This window comes from Schistocerca serialis, chromosome 6, assembly GCF_023864345.2.
Source record: "Schistocerca serialis cubense isolate TAMUIC-IGC-003099 chromosome 6, iqSchSeri2.2, whole genome shotgun sequence".
Taxonomy (NCBI): Eukaryota; Metazoa; Arthropoda; class Insecta; order Orthoptera; family Acrididae; genus Schistocerca; species Schistocerca serialis.
Genome location: NC_064643.1, coordinates 381,581,253 through 381,603,032, shown reverse-complemented (window position 1 = coordinate 381,603,032; position 21,780 = coordinate 381,581,253).

Here is a 21,780-nt window from a genome sequence, read left to right as displayed (position 1 = left end):
GACAGATCTGGTGATCGAGCAGGCCAAAGCAACATGTCGACACTTTGTGGAGCACTTTGGGTTAAAACAGCGGTATGTGGCAGAGCGTTATCGTGTTGGATGTTGGATAACACAGGCCGGAATGCTGTTCACGACTGGCGTACAGTACTGCAGTCAAGATTCATGGGATGATTACTAGAGTGTTTGTGCTGAGATACGAAATCGCACCCCAGATCGCAATATCGCAGAAAGAACATCCTGCTTTTCGTACACCTACTACACTGCCTCATTATTACTGGTTGTGAAGCTGATAATGTCTCCTGACTAACATCAACTAACCTCCTTGAATCTCAAAGGTAAATACCGCTCACGAAATTTTCAGTACGTATTAAAAACAAACATGATTTGCATTCTCATAGTCGTGCTACTGGGTTGTTTGTTTCTTCCGTCAGTGTATGTGGAATAAAAGTACCTAATACATCACAAAATGTGTTTGTGGTAATACACAAACGAACATAGAAAAATGATGAATGTTCGCTGCGATGAGAGAATTAATTTTTGAGCGTATGGAAACATTTAAACATATTACGTGAATGCGGGTTCGAGAACACGAGCGTGCGACGTCGCTTCAAAGCGATGCTATAATCTGAAAGGCTGCAACATATATTTAACTTATAAAACATTTAATTTCAGTGGTCGTTTAACCATATCTGTCGTCGTTCCAGTACAATGTTGTACTTTGTTGTCTCTATGTTGGACATAGAGTATGCTAACAACAATGCTAAGTCACCTAAACCGTCGAGGACCGTTGCCTAGCAATTACTTCCGTATTCTCTCGAGTACTAGAAGTGCCTATCCGAATTCGCTGTGTGAGTTATTGAGTGAAAGAAGTTTCAGCTTTGATTCAATTGTTGTAGAGTGAATTTTGTGTTTCGAGAACAACTATCGAAACATTTTAAAGTTCTTGGGGAACTTTAGAAGCTTTGAACGAAGCGAACACCCAGCTTCAGAACCGAGGTGCACTGTACCAGCAAGAGGTATGAGCTATTCGCGTATCTCTCACATATTTATTCACCTTTCGTAATCATCTGTAGCTAGAATATCGTAGAAGCTTTTAATTGTCTGTGTACTTAGTGGAGAAATTCTAGCAGGTTGAAGCATGTGGTAGAGAGTGATTTGATTACAGAACATGATGTAAAACTCCTGGAAATTGAAATAAGAACACCGTGAATAAATTGTCCCAGGAAGGGGAAACTTTATTGACACATTCCTGGGGTCAGATACATCACATGATCACACTGACAGAACCACAGGCACATAGACACAGGCAACAGAGCATGCACACTGTCGGCACTAGTACAATGTATATCCACCTTTCGCAGCAATGCAGGCTGCTATTCTTCCATGGAGACGATCGTAGAGATGCTGGATGTAGTCCTGTGGAACGGCTTGCCATGCCATTTCCACCTGGCGCCTCAGTTGAACCAGCGTTCGTGCTGGACGTGCAGACCGCGTGAGACGACGCTTCATCCAGTCCCAAACACGCTCAATGGGGGACCGATCCGGAGATCTTGCTGGCCAGGGTAGTTGACTTACACCTTCTAGAGGACGTTGGGTGGCACGGGATACATGCGGACGTGCATTGTCCTGTTGGAACAGCAAGTTCCCTTGCCGGTCTAGGAATGGTAGAACGATGGGTTCGATGACGGTTTGGATGTACCGTGCACTATTCAGTGTCCCCTCGACGATCACCAGTGGTGTACGGCCAGTGTAGGAGATAGCTCCCCACACCATGATGCCGGGTGTTGGCCCTGTGTGCCTCGGTCATATGCAGTCCTGATTGTGGCGCTCACCTGCACGGCGCCAAACACGCATACGACCATCATTGGCACCAAGGCAGAAGCGACTCTCATCGCTGAAGACGACACGTCTCCATTCGTCCCTCCATTCACGCCTGTCGCGACACCACTGGAGGCGGGCTGCACGATGTTGGGGCGTGAGCGGAAGACGGCCTAACGGTGTGCGGGACCGTAGCCCAGCTTCATGGAGACGGTTGCGAATGGTCCTCGCCGATACCCCAGGAGCAACAGTATCCCTAATTTGCTGGGAAGTGGCGGTGCGGTCCCCTACGGCACTGCGTAGGATCGTACGGTCTTGGCGTGCATCCGTGAGTCGCTGCGGTCCGGTCCCAGGTCGACGGGCACGTACCCCTTCCGCCGACCACTGGCGACAACATCGATGTACTGTGGAGACCTCACGCCCACGTGTTGAGCAATTCGGCGATACGTCCACCCGGCCTCCCGCATGCCCACTATACGCCCTCGCTCAAAGTCCGTCAACTGCACATACGGTTCATGTCCACGCTGTCGCGGCATGCTACCAGTGTTAAAGACTGCGATGGAGCTCCGTATGCCACGGCAAACTGGCTGACACTGACGGTGGCGGTGCACAAATGCTGCGCAGCTAGCGCCATTCGACTGCCAACACCGCGGTTCCTGGTGTATCCGCTGTGCCGTGCGTGTGATCATTGCTTGTACAGCCCTCTCGCAGTGTCCGGAGTAAGTATGGTGGGTCTGACACACCGGTGTCAATGTGTTCTTTTTTCCATTTCCAGGAGTGTATTAACAGTAAATAACATGAAACACCATTTTGTTTCAATTTTTCATGGAGATTGGAATACCAAGTCTTTGCTTTTTCAGACAGATTTCTGTACTTCCTATCTGACGTATTTCATGCACGTTCATTTTGTATTCTCAAACTAATTTCTGATTTCCTCAATGACAAACGTGTCAGTCGGATTGTCCTTTTCCACTCTTTTTCTTTGACCCATGACATCCTATCTGACGTCATGAATTTACGTTGAATTAGGTGTAAGCCGACTATTATTAAAAGTTAGCGTGCGGTTGTGTTACTTATCAGCGTAATCTGTGATGTCTGTAAACTATGCTGTTATTCCAAATACGTCGCGACATATGAGGGTTTGGTTTGGGTGGAACCTGAGACCACAGATTAAACCAGTAACGATTATATTTTTATTCTGTTTTCTGACAAATATTTGTCTGTTTCTTTCTGCATATCGTACGATTTCCAAGGGTAAGGGTAGGCAAGACCTTCAGAGCATAACGTAAATTTTTGAGAGCGAAACGATTACTGATTATTATTATCATTTGATTCTTCTAGTTATTTAGCTGTCTTTTAATGTGGGATCTTCGTCGAGATTGAGGTTAGCCATAACGAAATTACATTTCTGGTGGTAATGTTATTCACAATTTTTTAATTTACAAATATTTGACCATTTTGTGAATGTGACTTTTGGAGATGCTGCGCTTATGAAATCCACTGTTCCTAAGAGGGTCAAGTTTTTTTTACAGGTCGCTGACTCTCACGCGGGATAATATTTTTTTTTTTTGTTCGTAGTATTTGTTTAGCTGAATTGGATAGAGGTTTTGGTATTTATTGGTGGATTATTTGTTTCCGGTTTTTGAACTATTTATTTCCGTTTGTAGTGTGATTTCTGTTTCTTATACTTCTTTTCTTTCGGTTTATTCTAAAGAAATTTGTGTGTATAATTTAGAGATTAAGTTGATGTTACGTGTGTGTTGTTTTGTATCTATGTCCCCGGTTTACAAATAGAGTTCACACGAAATATGATACCAACTGTCCATGTATATGGCTTTTTGTTTCTTTTGTTCGCTTTATTCTCGAGAAATTCATGTGCGTCATCCTTGCATAAAGAAATTCGTATGTGGGTGTCTGTGACTCTGTGTGTGTGTGTGTGTGTGTGTGTGTGTGTGTGTGTGTGTGTATGTGCGTGTGTGTGCGTGTGTGTGCGCCTGTGTCTGTGTTGGGGGGGGGGGGGGGGGGTGCTTGTATGTACAGCGATACCATTTGGGTGTTATTTTTTATATTTTTAGGTTTATCATGGAAAACATCCTAGGCGGTATTTTTCGATTATGTCGTTTTGTGGAGCTGTGTGTGATACCGCTGTATTCCTTTGAGCTACAGGTCAAGCGAAGAATTTGATTCCAGTTCTGCCGTTTTTGCAGTTTTTTCTGTTTATGTTAGAGATATTTGTAGGTCTGTCTGTTAAGCTATGTATGTACAGCGTACTCTGCGATTAGTCTTGTTTTCGTTTGTATCATTCCGGAAGAATGTGTGTGTAGTGTGTGCTATTTTCCACTTACGTTGTTTTGTGGAGATGTCTAGTACCACTGTCTTCATTTCATCTCAATTCGTCAAGCGAATTATTCGAATCCAATTTTTGTTTACTATACGTTTTCGTTCGGCTTATTCTAGAGAAGTTCTTAAATGTTCTTAGGTTTAGTAACCCATCCACAACTCTCCCATTCATGCGAGTGTCCCGATAATTTCATTTCATATTGTGATTCAAATAGTTCCCATGGTATTTTGCATGTTAAGAAGTGCGTTATACAATACACTACGGAATATGTTAACAGAAACGATCGATTTCGGTCTAGGGCCAGACCATCATCGTGTCCAAAAACCGTCTCAGCTATCCATCTGAGTAAACGGAATCGCAGTTATCAGATATACATTCTTCCGTCATTGATACTAGGTGTACATTCATAGCGTTACGTCCGTTTAACCTCGACATGGTTTTTTCCCAATATTCGATATATACAGATAATATCAATGATGGAGCTTTGCACATCTGCTAACTGCTATTCAAATTAAACAAAAGCATAGGAGAGATGGTTTTTGGACGCGATGAATTTCTTGTTCTAGACCGAAATCGATCGTGCGTAATATGCCGTTACATCTGTGTGCTGCATATGGCAGCTCCTAACATTCATTAAAGCTGTACAGCACCACCTACACAAAATGTTTTATGTTTGTTTTTGATTGTAATGGTCTATATTGCTGTCTCCATCTTGAAGAATGTAACCGGGCTCTTTTAACGTTATGTGTGGTTGTCGTAGGATCTCGTTTCAACAATCCACTCCAAATACGACGTGGTGAGTTTAGCAGACAGATAGAATTCTAGCATGCTCTATTTCTTTCGTTTGCTGAGATTCAGAACGACAACGATGTTAGCGATCTTTCTCTCTTGTCGATTACACATATATAGTGTCTGTAGTCATAACAGCGTCATGCTGATGGAATTTTCTTCCGTCTTTGAAAACGAACACATTTTGGTAACTGATGCCAACTGTTTTGTGTCATACTGAGCTGATCCTCCACCGTAACGAAGGATTATAAGTCTCTTATTCGTTAAATAAATTGAATTAAGAGCTTGGAGTATTTATATTTGGTAAACTCTTTGTGAATTTATTAGTTATTCGGGCGCTTTCAGTTTTAGACACTGCTGTATATCTTTCAATAGCAAGGCATGATTATTTCGTCTGACATACATTTAAATTACTAAAAATTTTACTGCAGTGCTTGTTTACCTATTGATGTCGACGTTCCTATAAAATAATGTGCTCTGTATTAGCTGGGATTGTTATTACTGGGATTGTTATTTAATGTTGATCACAGGGTATGCTAACAACAATGCTATGTCACCTAAACCGCCGAGGACCGTTGCCTAGCAATTACTTCCGTATTCTCTCGAGTACTAGAAGTGCCTATACGAATTCGTTCTGTGAGTTATTCAGTAAAAGAAGCTTCAGCTTTGATTCCAGTATTGTAGCGTCGAAGTTTATGTTTCAAGAACACCAAAGGAAACTTTTTAAAGTTCTTGGAGAGCTTTAGAATCTTTGAAGTACGCTAACGCCCAGCTCCAGAGGTGAGGTGCATTGTACCCGCCATTCACTTAATTGTAACCTTTTTATTTACCATATAAAGTCATCTGCAGTTAGAAAATCGCACAAGCATTTAAATGACTGTGAATTTAGTGGAGAAGTACTGGCAAGTTGAAGTTTTACGACGGGCCGCGTTATGATTTCGGAACAAGTAATTCGTACAGTGTAACGCGTGAAAGATCACTTTGTCTTAATTTTTCATAGAGGTTCATAAGTTATGTGTTTGACCTGTAGAGACGAATCACTATACTCAGTTTGTGATGAAGTTCACTTATGTTTGTCATTCCTTCACAGATTAATCACCTAGTTTAAAATGATAAGTGTCACCAACCTCCTTGCTTCTCAGTTGTACATACATGGTGACTGTGATCATTGCACAGTCGGGCCGCTGGAATTTTCTTCCGTCTGTGAAGAAGAAGACACTTTTGAATTTGATGGCAGATGTGTAGAGTAACATTTAGTCGAGCTGCCTCTGTAACAAAAGAATTTTCGTCTCCTGTTGCTTCAGGAAGTTTAATTAATATCTTGTAATATAGTTAGCTGTTAAATCCATTGGGAGTTGATTAGCTATTCAGGTTTTTTCATTAGATACTGCTGGATGCCTCGCAGTTGCAAAATACCACTGTGGTACATACAATGCTTTATTAATAATTTTTCAGCACTGCTCGTTTACCCATTCCTACCGACGTTGCTAAACAGCGTATACCTCTGCAGCTACTGGCGTTGCTGTTTAATGTTGTTCACAGGATATGCTAACACCGATGCTATGTTATCTAAACCGTAGAGTAGCGTTGCCTACCAATTACTTGTGTATTCAGCCGAGCACTTGAAATAACGATACGAATTCGTCTTGTTAATTATTGAATTAAAGAGGCTCCAGTTTTGATTTATATGTTGTACTGTTACACTTCGCATTTCGAATTCAGATAAAGAAACATTTTAAAGTTCTTGAAGACATCTAGACGTTTTGAACGAAGCGAACGCCCAGCTTCAGAAGCAATGTGCACTGTATCCGGGACAGGTATGAACTACTGACTTAAGCATCTTCTGTTTACTTACTGTATAGAATCAGATCCAGTTTCAATATCGTAGAAGCTTATAAATGACTGGATGTGTTGCAGCGAAGTACTGGAACACTGATACGTTACGACTTAGTGTGATGTGATTTCACAATGTAAAATGAAAAAAAAAAAAAAAAAAACAGTTCCATTCACATTCCTGTACATTACTACAATACGTCGTGCAGTTACAAAGGTTACGTGAGAACGTGACTAGTAGCGACAGATCTCTTTGCTGAGGTTTTCACACTTTTAGTAGCTGGAATGATCTATTCTTTAACTTATTATTTAGTTTCACAACGAGAGCTGTGTCATCTATCTCTGTCACCAAATCTGTTATATTCTACCTTCTGCGAAGAAGAAGGCAATATGTAAACAAGTTCCAGCTGCGTGCAGTCACAATGAATTGACATGGCACCGTATCAAAAGTATTTTCTATTTCTGTTAACCAAAGAATTTAAATGAATACCTTTGAGCATCGTTAATTGTTAATTCCGTTGGGAATTTACAAGCTGTACTGGCGTTTGTTTTCATTCAAATGTCACTGGTTAAATTTCTATTGTAAATATGGTTGTTACGTCGTACGTGTTGTTGAATATTTCACATGGCGCTGAAGAGTGATTCTAGGTTTAGTGTTGAATTTAGATTGTTGATGACTCTGCCACAAAGAAGGAAAGGCGCAGCACGGTGAGAATACATGGACTCAGACAACGGGTATTTGTAAAAATCGTAATCTCCTCCGACACTGCAGAGAGATTTGGGGTTTAAACCGTCACACTGTTACATAGATTATTTGCCATTCTCTTCGTATCACCAAAAATAGTTCAATTACCAATCCTGCCTCACGGTGCAATATTGAACGAAAGTAGGGTAGTAACCAAATCGCGGCGTAATGTCTGGCCAAATGCGAAGTTTATATATCTGTACTTAGTGTACATCTGAAACTAGTGTAACGTTGCACTGTCTTGCTAATAGTGCTGTCTGATTGTCTAAAAGTGATAGCTTTAAATAACTGGTATCGAAACCAAATTATTTATTGCAGAATAAATGTACCACATAATGAGCACAACTTTGGCTGTCATCAGAGAACTAGTGTTATTTTAATTCATTTATTAGGAATTAGTAAAGGAAAATTTAAATAATGAATTCCTGACTAGTCAGTAATTGACAATTTTTTTCAAGTAAATCAGTGATGTTTAATCGATCTGGATGTTATAAAACGTTTGTAACACTGATAGTTCTTGGTTTCACAGAAGTTAAATTTAAAGGCATGACATTAAGGTCTCAAGTTTTTCCTTGCGATAGACTTGTGAGACATCGTAATAAGATTTACTCGTGGACACGGACGGGTCATATCTAACATCTGCCCGTTATCGTTGCAGCAATGTCCCGAAGCATCAAGACGTTTCTCTCCCGGGGTGTGGGAGGGGCGAAAGACGAAGGTCCGTGACTGGACCAGACCTTGGTCGTTGCTCGACGTGCCTCTGATGTGAGCCACGTCACCTAGCACTGCTGATATCATAATAAGCAAAACACTTTTTAGAGCTACATCCACCGTACATAGGTTTGTCAACAGGTATTACAGACTGTCACGATTTACTGTAAATGAATCTGCGGTTCGCTATAAACATCCCATGTGTCAATTCATTATGAATAATACATGTAAGACAGGAACCTCTACTAGACTATTGAATATGACGATTGTGTGTTGGTTTCCGTGCAAGGATGTAGTACGTGTATCAGATTAGTGAGGTTCAATGTGCGAAAATAGTAAAAATTCAACAAAGAATTAAAATGCACGCACGCGCAAGCACGAGCGACTACACACACAGACACACACACACACACACACACACACACACACACACACACACACACACACACACACACACACATAATTACAAAAATTATATTTAATACCATTTCGATACCTGGTAATAAAAGTGATTCCGTTTCACTAGTTTAGCAGAATAATCTAAAGTACCAACTAAGAAACTTATTACGTCAGAACGAGCCTCTGAAAGCCCAACGGTACTGACAGACCGCTACGTCACAATCAACAGATAGGCTTCACTGGTTGCAAATATGGAGGGATCATTGTCAGTTTTCGTGACCGTATCTAAAATACAGCCACAGATGTACGTCACTGGCGAATGGATGGATTTCTTCATCACTGGAGGGAAATGGAATTTGCTGGTCACTCAGCAACACACCAGAGCCTTCATCCTCGTCCGCAGAGATACACAAAATTTTTAAAATTTACCATATCTCGACTCCAAGTAAAATTAATGGCTGGTCTCCTCTTAAATTCACTTCTGCCTTCTGATCAAAAGATAACGTGCACAGAAAATATTGCGTATAAGAATATTTACGCCACAGTCATTACAGATTTAACTGTCTTCTCACCAGGCTATGAAGACATTAGTTAGAAATGTAGCCTGTTCGGATATGAGTCGGGGTAACTTCAGTTTGTGAAAGTGATATATAAGGTCGGATTTGGTCTCATGACCGGCCAGTCACAGCTATTCCAACAGTCGTACGTCTTTCTCACCTGCAGGATAATGCCACGTTATCTCGATAGGTTGGTTGCTCACAGGCCTACTTGGCTGTATAATATGCTTGATTTTTTTCCCACATCCCACAGGCTCCTACTTGTCTCTTTCATGTTACTAGCATATGAAGGGTTTATTCCCGTAGTGGTACAAGTCCATTACCTCCATTTTTTTTTTTGCCTATAATGCTTGTGACATTAATGGTCCAAACAAACAGAAAGAAAGGTTCATCTCTAGCAAGAAGCCATATGCCTGAATATTTCTGGTATCTCAACTACAGATTTTTCAGCTGTCATTTAACTTTAGGACACTGTACCTCGGAATGAACAAAAATGGACTTGTACCACTACTGAAATAAGCCCTTCATATTATATCCCCACTTCTGGCATTAGATGAGACGAAATTGAAAGTCTAGCCGAAAGCCGATTAAATGGTTGCCAGAACTCTATTGACGGCCATTAAAATTAGCACTGACAAACCGGGAAGTTGTGTCTAGCATTAGTTAAGAAAGCCTGGACAATGATGCTGATACTGAGGTGCTTGAGAATGGAAAAGACCCTAATAAATTATAGAGAATTATGCTGATATTTCTTGTAAAAGCAGAGCTTAACATAATATGCGTCCAAGAAAACTGACTGAAGACAGCATTGCAAACCATCTGACTGCTCTACGAGTTATCATTTGACTGGGATTAATACCTGATGACCAAAGGAAATGTATTCCTGAACTTCAGACTTCGAAGCCTAATGTTGTTTTCGGAGGAGTCAGAGAATAAAGAAACTGGAACTAAGAGTAAAAGTTGTAACAGCCCCACTTACATTCGTTTCCAGAGAAAGAACACACCAGAACAGAGAATAAGAAGGTCATGGCGACACTGTACTTCGAATAATTCCTCTGTAGCCCTCCAGCTTAACAGTTCGCCCATAGCATAATTGAAGCTATTACAGCCAAACTTTGTATACTCATTATCGCCATCTAAAAGCCCGTACATTCTTAATAAGTGTTACACTTCGAAACACCTGTACATATTAAGGAGTGTCGCTATATCTGAATTATAAAAGTGTTGTTTATGACAAAACTAATAAAAGTGTTCTTTATGATAAAACTAATAAGTTCTTTTCCAACAGGAGCGTCAGTTTACACTTGACGTGTTCTTTTCCGAGCTACTGCAGAAATGGCTGCAGGAAGAAGAAGAAATCCGTGTTGCTCCACTGAGTGTAAATTAGTTCAGTATAGGGAATAATGGCATAAGGTTTCATCATGTACTATTCGTTTCATTTTCAAATCAATACTTTCTTACGAACGTGATAGTAGTTAGTGCCCTGCTTCGGGTGTTTTGCCGAGTTGTTCGGATTTATGCAAAATGCTTCGATGCTTTGCATTTATGTGCACTCGATCCCTGGACTCCGTCTAGTCAGGGAATGTCATACTACTTGAAGGACACGGCTCGATCTGTCGTTGAAATATTCTGCATACAACACGAACAACAACTCGGCATAACTCCCAAAAGTACTTCAATAGCCAATCGCGCAAACAAAAAACTTGTACATCGTGGGACATTAGTATTTGTTTAGTATTCTTAGTTGGTCAGACATGGACTGAGTAGTGATGTTACCTGAATATTAAAAGAGATCAGTGTATAAATATTATCAATAGCTGTAGCTAGCAAAATTATTGATAAATGTAGCACTTCGTAAAAAAGTGGCCATGTTAGAATCTAGCATATGTTCTGTAGTACTCCACATGCCGGATATCAGAAAACTAATAAGTTATTTGACAACAGCAGCGTCAGTTTACACTTGACGCGTTTTTTGAAGAGCTACTGCAGATACGTCTGCAGTGAGAAGAGGAAAGCCACACTGCTACGGTGAGTGAAACTTCGATCTGCAGATTTTAGTTTCTAAGTGTATTTCTGGTTTCATGGCCACATCGTAACCCCCTTCACAACGGTAACCTGAATTGTATGTTTTTAATATCACACAAATGTTGTCAGCTTAGGTATAGAGACAAGCCTACAAAATGCAAAATTCTACTGTCGAACTATAAATTCTGTTGTACCGAGCTGTGGGAAGTTATCTGGATTCTTGCAATACTGTTCTTCTATAACAGTTTTGAATTGTGAGCGAATACGCAGTCTTTTCCGACCGTGTATTATTTCGCCCTACTATTGCTAGGTTCTACGTAATCATAAAATGAACGGTACAATATGCTTGCCTACCCTTTCACAGTATGGAGAGAGTTTCAGAAAACGTTCTTATTTCCTCCCGTCCATGAAAGAGTTATCAAGTTTTCAGTATAGTTTCACGTTAATCATCGTACGCTAGTCTTTTGGTTTTGGGAACTTGTTTTAAGAAACTCTACGTTTCAGGTTTAAGTGCATAGACCAACAGTCACAGTTTCCTTGGTTACTATATGCATAGAACTTAGTTCAGTCTAATGATCTGTATAAAGGTAGAAATATTCTCATACTTGTGACAGCCACCTGCCATCATGATACAATGATCAGGAGGAACTCTACTCAGGGAACAGGATAGAGGCAAACAGTCATTGCTGGTAGTTCTCACATTTACATACTTATTTATAATACATAGCAATCTTGAGTTGATGACTAGGGGAGACAGAAAAATCCCTTCACTACACGCGTATCTGGGACGCAAAACAATTTATAAAATATATTGTCATTGCACTCTTCTACTACACTTGTGCCAATAATTATAAACTTGTAACTCCATTTCATTCCTATTTTACAGTCTCAACAATACCGATACAGAAATCTACCTTATTTTAGCCTCGGGTCCTACAATAATTTTGCAGTTTTCTTTACGTACATCAATCAACGATAATGTGATCACGTTTTTAGTTCTGAGACTTAAATTTGTCAACAGGTCACTCCAGTGGCCTTTTCGCCAACCCACGGAGGCTCAACACTCAACACCATGCAGCTCTTCATAGCCACCAAATCTTATGCTGACTGTTCGGCGTGCCGCCGTCAACTCGCGCGTGGAGAAGGCCGTCTGGTTGCTAAACTATTCGACCACGATACCGTGGCCAGTACCACCTGGAACCAATGTTGCTGATTCCATAAATATAAGGCTTAATGGGATAATATAGTCTCGATATTTATTTTTGCTATAGTGAGGAAGCATTATGGTAACACACGGGCTTCGCATTTGGACTGACAGTGGAACAAGTCAATAACTCGTCCATCAACATCTATGGTTTCAAAATGGGTTAAAATGGCTCTGAGCACTATGGGACTTAACATCTGAGGTCATCAGTCCCCTAGAACTTTGAACTCCTTAAACCTAACTAACCTCAGGACATCAAACACATCCATGCCCGAGGCAGAATTCGAACCTGCGACCGTAGCGGTCGCGCGGTTCCAGACTGAAGCGCCTATAATCGCTCGGCCACAACGGCCGGCTCTATAGTTTCGTTTTTTAAAAAAGCTGTTGCAATTTTGATGCAACAATAGAAGCATTTAGAACCCACAGTATTTGCCTTTTAGAATTTGCTAAGTAAGTTAATCAGCAAATTCATTCAGACTAATAACACCTAAAGGGGTAATGTGACTAAAAGATCTCGAAAGATCTCGGCATCTAAGGATAACAAGTTAGTGCCTGTAACGCCAAGGATACTTATTAACACAGTTTGCCACATGTAATATAACCCTAATATATGTAGAAACTACACCATTATCAACATTTGACATCGTCAGTAGTTATCGGCACTCCGTTAGTTTGTTTCCATTAATGGCCCCACACTCATTCCTGCAAAACTATATGTGTGCGAAATAGAAGGTACGTTGACACACTAAGCAACTGGTCATAAAAGTAGCATTTGCAACTAGGAAACATAAGTTAAAGCACTCTTAGTGTAATCTAACTGATGCTGCATTTCATTGTACTCCGTCGTGCGAACAATAATTGGTTAGCGTAGTGATGCAACTACAAACAAGTAAAAGAAGCATTTGTGCTACGAACGCATAGCTCGGCCGTAAGACCTATACACAATTCACAGTGTGCGTTACCATTACCGCTTATAATGCTTCTTATTATGTACCCTTTCCCATGTGATTTCGAATACTTTAACTTTCACATTGAGCACTGTAGTAGTGTCAGAGAAGAACCGTCTGCAGCAGGAGATTCATTTTTACTTTTTCGTTCCATTTCCCCAAAAGTAATGAGTTGGTACACGTCTCACGGAAAATTGCAAATATCAATTGAGGTGGGAAAATGAATATCCAATCGATCTGCGCAAGCTCGGTGAGTAAGTGGATCAGTGTTAATCACAAGGGAGTTGTACGTTCGATATATTAACATTGACCCACGTACCATTTCCCATATTCTAATTAAAAAACTTTGATCGATATACTTCATTGTATGATCCAAAAGAAAGAGGGAAAAGAAACAAAAACATTGATCCACACAGTTCCTCCCATGACTTAATTAAAAAACATTGTTACACATACTGAGTGTACTCACACAGATCGATTGTGTAGCAATAGGAAGCACAGAAATATTTCACATTTTCTTGTATATCATGAGTTGTGGCGCTGTCCTTGGTTTGCAGATACTAGCGCGGGTTAAATAGCTACAACTCAATTAAGGAGCAAATAAATATATAATACACTTTTACGGCAATGTTTCAGCCTTTTTCCGAAAGTGATACTTCGAAACACGTTGTCTGCCTGCTGGTCTCTCATTGGCTGTGTACCATGAACAGCTGACACGCCTTCTTTTGCTCCCATAATACATCACGGCAAGCACTGGCAACATTCCTGAGCGAAACACGTAAGTACTACACTTGCCCTATTCTAAAGTTTTCCTGAAACATCAGTCGACGTATATAACTCTACTGAAGAACTAGTCACCAGTACAAAGAGTAGAAAGTGATACCAATACAGAAAGCCAAAAATTGATGCCAATACATACGGCCGAAAGTCGCTGAAATATACGGAACACCGTAACAAGAACAACATTTGGGATTACCGCACGTTCCGATTTCACACGTCTACTTTGACCTATGACGTTATATCGGAGATATAAAGTGTACTTTATTTATTATGAAAACCACAGATTTAATAGCAGGCCCCTGGCCTACTTCAGGATTACTACCACAAGATAGACCATTATGGTCGCAAACGAACATAAGAAAGATGCGAAATATTTCAGTCACTTAATGAAATGAAACTAATTGGACAACCACGGGAATTAGGGAGTTCTGGTTGGGGCAAACTAAAAATACTACAAGAAGACTAACATCACTCCAAGAGGGTCACATAATCGAAAAATAACTCTCACGAATTCCTCCAGAATAAACACAACCAAAACGTATAGGAAACACACAACTGGAATAGAATGTATTTCTAAACCTATGTAGCGCAAACGAAGACAGTGATACAACCTCCCCCTCCCCCGCCCCACGCCAAAGAAGGAAATCCATTATGATCAGTATTGGAAATTTCACCTGACATACATAACTGAAACGAAGACAACCCCCCACCAACGAAACTGATAAGGATGACGAAATTCACTATAAAACGAACCAAATACAAATCTAAGAACCTCATTTCAAAGAAATATCCTTTCCATAAACAAACTACGATTTCACACTAAACAAAAACATCATAAAAACCTTCTTACCAATCATAGTCCAGTACTGCTCTGTATTCTCTTGGTACTAGTATGTTTGCTTCTGAAAGTCTGCGATGATGTATTTCCACACCGCCACCTCTCCTCACATAAAACACTGATTTGAGTAACGGATGAGGCCAAGAGCCATTTATTTGTCAATGTATAATATTTAACTACGCATTGTAATGATGTATTTTGACGATTTAGAAGGAGAAATGAATCCAGCGCAACCGACGCGCCTGAGAAACTATAGACTAAATGAACGCGCGTGTAAAAACATCGATATTAAAGACAGACTCTGAAGATATTTTAATATTACAAAAAACAAGCGCGCAACCCATCAACCACTGCCAGACGATATCACTCTCGTTTTATCTCCTGTATAATACGGAAGCACCATTGCGTAGCTTTATTATTAGACCTGTAATTTGTTAAACTCTACGGATATATATACAGACATTTTGTGGCATGTTGGACTAGTATGTGTGCAAAACGCAGAGTGGTTAATGAATGGACATTTCTATGTAGTTTCTAAACTTTTCAAACCACTCAATCTCTGTCATTGTTACGTAAGTGTTAACATGTTATATGTATGTTAGGTCCAAGCTTGTAAATACAGTGTCAATTACTCTAAATTTGTGTTTGCTATCATTGCTGGACAACCTTAATCATTTACTTTCTATGAACCAAGTTTTTTTTACAAAGATGACCGTGTGCGACGTGTCATTGTGTTGACAGAACAGTCGAGGCCGACGTTAACGTACTACTTATATTTCCCCCTTGTAATATTCTTCGAACTCAGTTTCAAACTGGCCCTTCGGTACATTTTCAGTGCGAGTGACGTCCGGGAATTTCTTAGCATACTTTACTTCTCCAACCCCACATCGCTCGCTCAAAGCCTCACTGTTTCACAATGGTACGTGACACTTTCTAAATGGGAAAGGGAGCCACGCAAGTATATGTTTCTTTCACTTCTCAATCTGATGCTTAATAATAATAATATTTCCTTATATCAGAAGTTTTGTGTTCTATTTTGATATTCCTGACACGTTATAACCATTTTTAAGTAGTAACGAATGTTACCTTGTGGCTTAATCAATTTAAACCTTTATCCGTGAACATGTTCGATGACTGAAACCAGTCGAGATATGTGGGTTTAAAATAAAAGCAGCTGATGGTCAAACATTTTATACATTACTTGACGGCCGTTAATGGTCACCTTCCAAAAATGTTTAATCAAAGTGGCCCCAAAACACACACACACACACACACGCACGCACACACACACACACACACACACACACACACACACACACACACACACAAACAAACAAGCAAACACAAAAACAAACCGTACTGCTAACAACAAATTATTTAAACACAACTCCGAGGCAAAACTTGTGATGTTACAAAATAAAAGTGAGCTTGTTATTCAATGGAAAGTTGGTAATTGAGATTTAGCTTACTGTTTTATCAATCACAATTGGCGTAAGAATCATGGATTGACCATTGTCATAAAATATTGCATTATGAGATGTGAATAGTTTTTACTTGTAGTTTCGAGTGGCTTGAGGCAGTCACAACTATCGTGCTATTGATTAAGAAATTGCGTTATCATCTTTCTAATTAATTCATGATCGTAGATACGATCATACCTGGTTGTGAAGTTATTGTTATGACAAAACAATTTCCTAAGGGACCAGAAAGTTATTAAGGGCGCAAAAACAACTGTAACGTCACACAAAAGGGAAATTCAATATTAAACCTGATGCAAGAAGACGATAAAACAGTTTTATTTTTATCAATGTAAAGGTACGTTTACACTGGGATACATGTATCGCGACATGTATGAGCGACATGTCAATTTGACATGTCGCGATACATCACCTCATACAAAAATTCACGGAACTTGTATGTGGACCCTCGAGCTCATACATGTCGCATATACATTTTGTATATCGCTTTTTGGCCATATACGCGACATGTATGAGCAACATTTGAAGAACTCGCGCATGCGCAGTACTATCATTTCCTGTCGTCTTGTCGACTGCCGCTTATTTCGACGATTAGCGCATGCGTAGTACGAGGCTCTTTGGCGGCTGTTTGAGTTTTGAAGGTGCCGACTGTCGTTTCGACGTCAATGTATCTGCATAGAATATCAAAAAGTGCCATATGCAACATTATTCTTCGTGTTTGCGAGGCCGTTGTGCAAGTTTTATCCCAAGAAGTGAAGGTAAAAGTTTTATATATATATCAGAGTATGTAATACATTATATAATTTTTTCATGCATCTGGCACGTATATCAATGTATTGCTATTATTCCGGCGGTCTCGCGTGATAATGTTGACAACGGATGCCGACAATCATGTGTGAGACGTTGGCATTAGCAATCGCGCGACAATGCAAATGTTTTGTCATGAAATCTTCGTTTTACGAGGAATCCCCAGTGGCTAAAAAACGGAGTGTTACTGCCAACTGATCCTCTGGTGGAATCGCTTCCCGAAAGTTTGTGTTGGTTTTGGACACAAGAGGAGCCACAAGTGATAACAAACCGCGGAAACCCTCCATACTCATCCTAACATAATTTTTAAAATATGCGCCATCCTCTAGCGTTAATTCGCGAGAAACTCTCTGTGCCACCATCTACGCTTCCTCCGCCTTTTCTTCCTATCATCTTCCAAAAGAGCAAGTGTATCAGCACATAAAAATGTGAAATCTTCCAAATCGTCGTCGGAAGCTATCGCACAGTGATACATATCAACCAGTGTAAACGCACGCTCATACATGTATGAGGTTGATACTTGTCAACTCATACAAGTCGCGATACATGTCGCAAACTCGCATATACATGTATCTCATACATGTGCCGATACAAATCGCAGTGTAAACGCACCTTAACACGTACATTGGACTGCTGATCTTGGTGTCTGTAATATTAGCAAAATGCATAATTAAAATGAAAATAATACTGAGGAGATAATAGGAATGAGCACTGCTAAATGATTCAGTATTCCCAGAACAAATATTTATTATAACTAAAACATATATCGTACCTTAAGCTTAGTACTACAATGACGGTAGATTTTTATGTCCGTATCATGTCCATTGAGCGCTCTTTTATATAGCCATTGTCTTATTTGAGTCGCTCGTGCGTCGTCACGGTAAGTTATACCAGTTCTTTACACTTCACTCAAACTTAGACATAACACGTTTTTATACATTTAGTAAAAATTAGATCAGACTGCCACAAATCTGCGTTCGTCTTACTTGAGAAAAAAAACAGTACAAGTCTTTAGCGCTCAAGGCTTCATTTGTTCTCCAGCGAACAAAATAGTGAAGGATCGCATATCTATCCGTATTTTTCTGTTTATATTGCTGCCCAAAAACGACGAATTACATTATTTAGAAAATTCCACCGTCGCCATGCGACGCTTCATTATACATTAATCATTATTTATAAACAAGTATTTGCCTTCTGGCTGAAAGTATTAACTACTCGTATTTGCTGTTTTAATGAAGTCAAAAATAGCGAATATCACAAACTCCACACGAACACATAACTTTCACTCTAGAATACCAAACTGTAAGCTAAAACCAACAGTTCAAAAACCAGAAACAATTAAGTAACCAGTAACTACTAAAGACTCTTTTCTCTTTCAACTGTACTTTTACTATAAACCGAATCACAAACCTAACCGGCCAGCATTAAGACTCAGCAACATGTCTCTTACAAAAATAATCAATTTCGATAGTGCCCCGTCTGCACTACTTCACATTCGAAAAAAAAACTTTAAGAATCACTACTTGTTTCTCTCGTAACAATCTGTGTCCCTAGGTTCGTAACTAACATTTTGATCGACAAACGTACCAAATTAACAAAAACCACTACATATTGGTGGGAAGCATGGTAAAAAACATCACAAACCGTTTCTCTCGCAACTATTTAACCCATGCCATTCGTTTCCTGCCTAGCCTTAACATTGGAACTCGTGTCACGTACAGAAAGATACAGACAGACATTTGATGATTGGCGCATGTTCTGATTCCACCAGTCGGCATTGATCCATGACTTCTTCTTTGGAATAAACAGCGTATACAGTTTACACCAGTTACTAAGGCCAAACCGCTTACATTCTTAGCATCATAAACTCAAGACGTCACACAGAACGTCACTGGTTAAAGCAATGGACAAAACCTGCTATCGAAAACATGGCTTCACCAACACAATTTAAAACAGAAAAATCAATCAGAGGGGAGTAGTATGCCCTAATCGCGACCTGGATACGGCGAATTACTTTATCCTATCGCGTTTTACCATCTTATCAGCTGTCCAACACAGATAAGTCTGGTACACCCTTATAGATCACTTTCAGTTATTAATATCACATGTTTTACACTTACAATAAAATAGCCAATTATAGTGTAGAATTAACTTTCTGCAGACTTATACATTTAGTAATCAACGAAGTATCACCTTTTCTTATTTGAGTGGTATTACGATTAATATTCCTTAAATAAATTGAGAAGAACAAATTCCGTCTGGAAGATGCATTTACAAGTAATTCCAAGTACACATATGTTGTTAATCATTGTTTACTCTCGTTACTAAGATAATAATAATAAGATCAAAGATAATGTTTAAGCTCTAGCTGATTGGGAGTGTAAGCAGAATCAAAGTCGAACGTATACAGTCGTGACACTCCACCTCTTTTCTGTTGCCCACCGTGATTGCAGCGCCCCAAGCGGCCAGGGAGTTATACTGTATAGTTCACCGAGATTTTGTAAAGGCGAAAGTTAATGTTAACTGTTTATATTGGTCTGTAGAATGGTATTTACAAACAGGAACGTCAGCACCGCAATAAATTGCAGCAACAAGAGGTGGAAGGCAGTATGTTTGCCATTTTTAGGTGTCTTAGCAACCCTAGTATGTGTGAATTGCTATGTCACAGAACAGTTTATTTAAGACTTTCTTCTAAAATAAAGATATTTACTTGAGAATGTTGTGTTCCTTAAGAATCGAGAAAGTGCTACTAAGCAGCAGCAGACCTGACCTTTTGCAGAAAGGCGTCGTATATTTTCTCAAAAACGTAACTTTTCTTCGCTACACTTCCAGTCAAATCAATGGATATGAAGCAAAGGGAACCAGTATGGAATGCAATACCTATATTATTTTATGTAGCAGGCAAGCTAAGACAAAATGGCATTAGCTGACACCACTAGCACGCCTAAACAGAACAAACCATCGCTCCGCACAGGTATGTCATTCGCCACACCAGTACATCACAGATCAAACCCGACGGGCGATATCGAAGTCTCAAGCTAAGTCTATTACTATGCTGTCGTATTGCCTGCATCCTATCTTTTCCACGGCAAATCATTGTACTAGTGAAGCTAAAGCGAAAATTATGTAGCTCAGCACCACAATGACTTTGATGACTGCTGCGTGCGACGGAAGGTTCTGTCCTGAAGCAAGCCCTATTCTTTGTATTTCACGCACTTTTTTCTTTCAGACTGCTGTAGACAGCTATCTCCCTTGCTTCTGATTGTTTGAAGATAAAGGGAAACATGTGATGAGAACGATGTGTTCCCGTGAAATTCATAGTGCGGGTAGTACAATTTTGCCACTCCCGTACTTATCGCTTCGATCTACATGTTGCCGAAAGGCTCTTTACAAATAACTTTATTTCTGTATTCAACGTACAACGCTTAACTCCAAATTCTTTAGTCTTTTTTGCATCATGTTGCTGTTTCTCCGAGCATTTGTAGTGTTACCAACTTACTAATAACTAAAGAATTCGAGAAGCAGTAAGCCAATTTAACTTTTCTAGTTTTATATAATCGCTCTGTTTCAATATAAGCTTCCCCATTGGATAAATTTCTTACAACTGCAGAGAGTGGTGAGAACTTACGTATCGGAAGGAACAAAGGAATATATTTACTGCATACAAATTTTTAATACTTCTAGAACAGAAATCACACACGGGAACACATTCAGTAGACACGTTCAGTACAGACGATAGTTCCCCTTCTAACAGCAGCCTTTCGCAGGTCGCTGGAGCAATGAAAGGTACTATTCGATTGAGAAAATGGCATGTCAATCTGGTTTTCAAGAAAACACACATAACTGTAGGACTATGTCACTGATGTTATTTCGTCGTAGAATTGTGGGCATGTTTTACGATAACGCGTTACGTCCATCTTGTGCATCAGGAACCCCTTCTATAGAAATCAATGTGGATTCCGCACACACAGATGTAGCGACATTCATCTCGCTATGATAGTCCGTGAGATCCAGAGCGTCGTAAACACGGTGCCCAGGTGAACGCCGTGTCCCTCGCCTTCGGTACAGCCCAGCACTGTACTTTATTGCAGAAAGTACAGCGTGTCGAGTAGCGGACCAGAAGTCTGGTTGCAGATATAGCTCCAAACGTATAGCTTAAGGTTCAATGGAGCTCTACAGGGTCGTTACTGTTTACAGTATTAAGGGTTAACGGGTGTAACTCCAAATATTTCTATTGGTGACTGTGGACGGTGTGCTGAAAGGCATTACATCAGTAGATACATCATTTACATACTAGTAATTACAGTTTATAATAGTGAAAGCCAAGATCGCTCGATGTGAAATAGTTTATTTCATCACCAGACTCGACATTAAGTAGCTGTCATCCTGAGATTCTCAGATCTCCCAGAAATATAATTATACATGATTCAGTAGACGTTCTGAAAACACGCTCAATTACAATAACAGTTCCGCATTTGTTTGTAAAATACATAAAGCAAACCGGTATA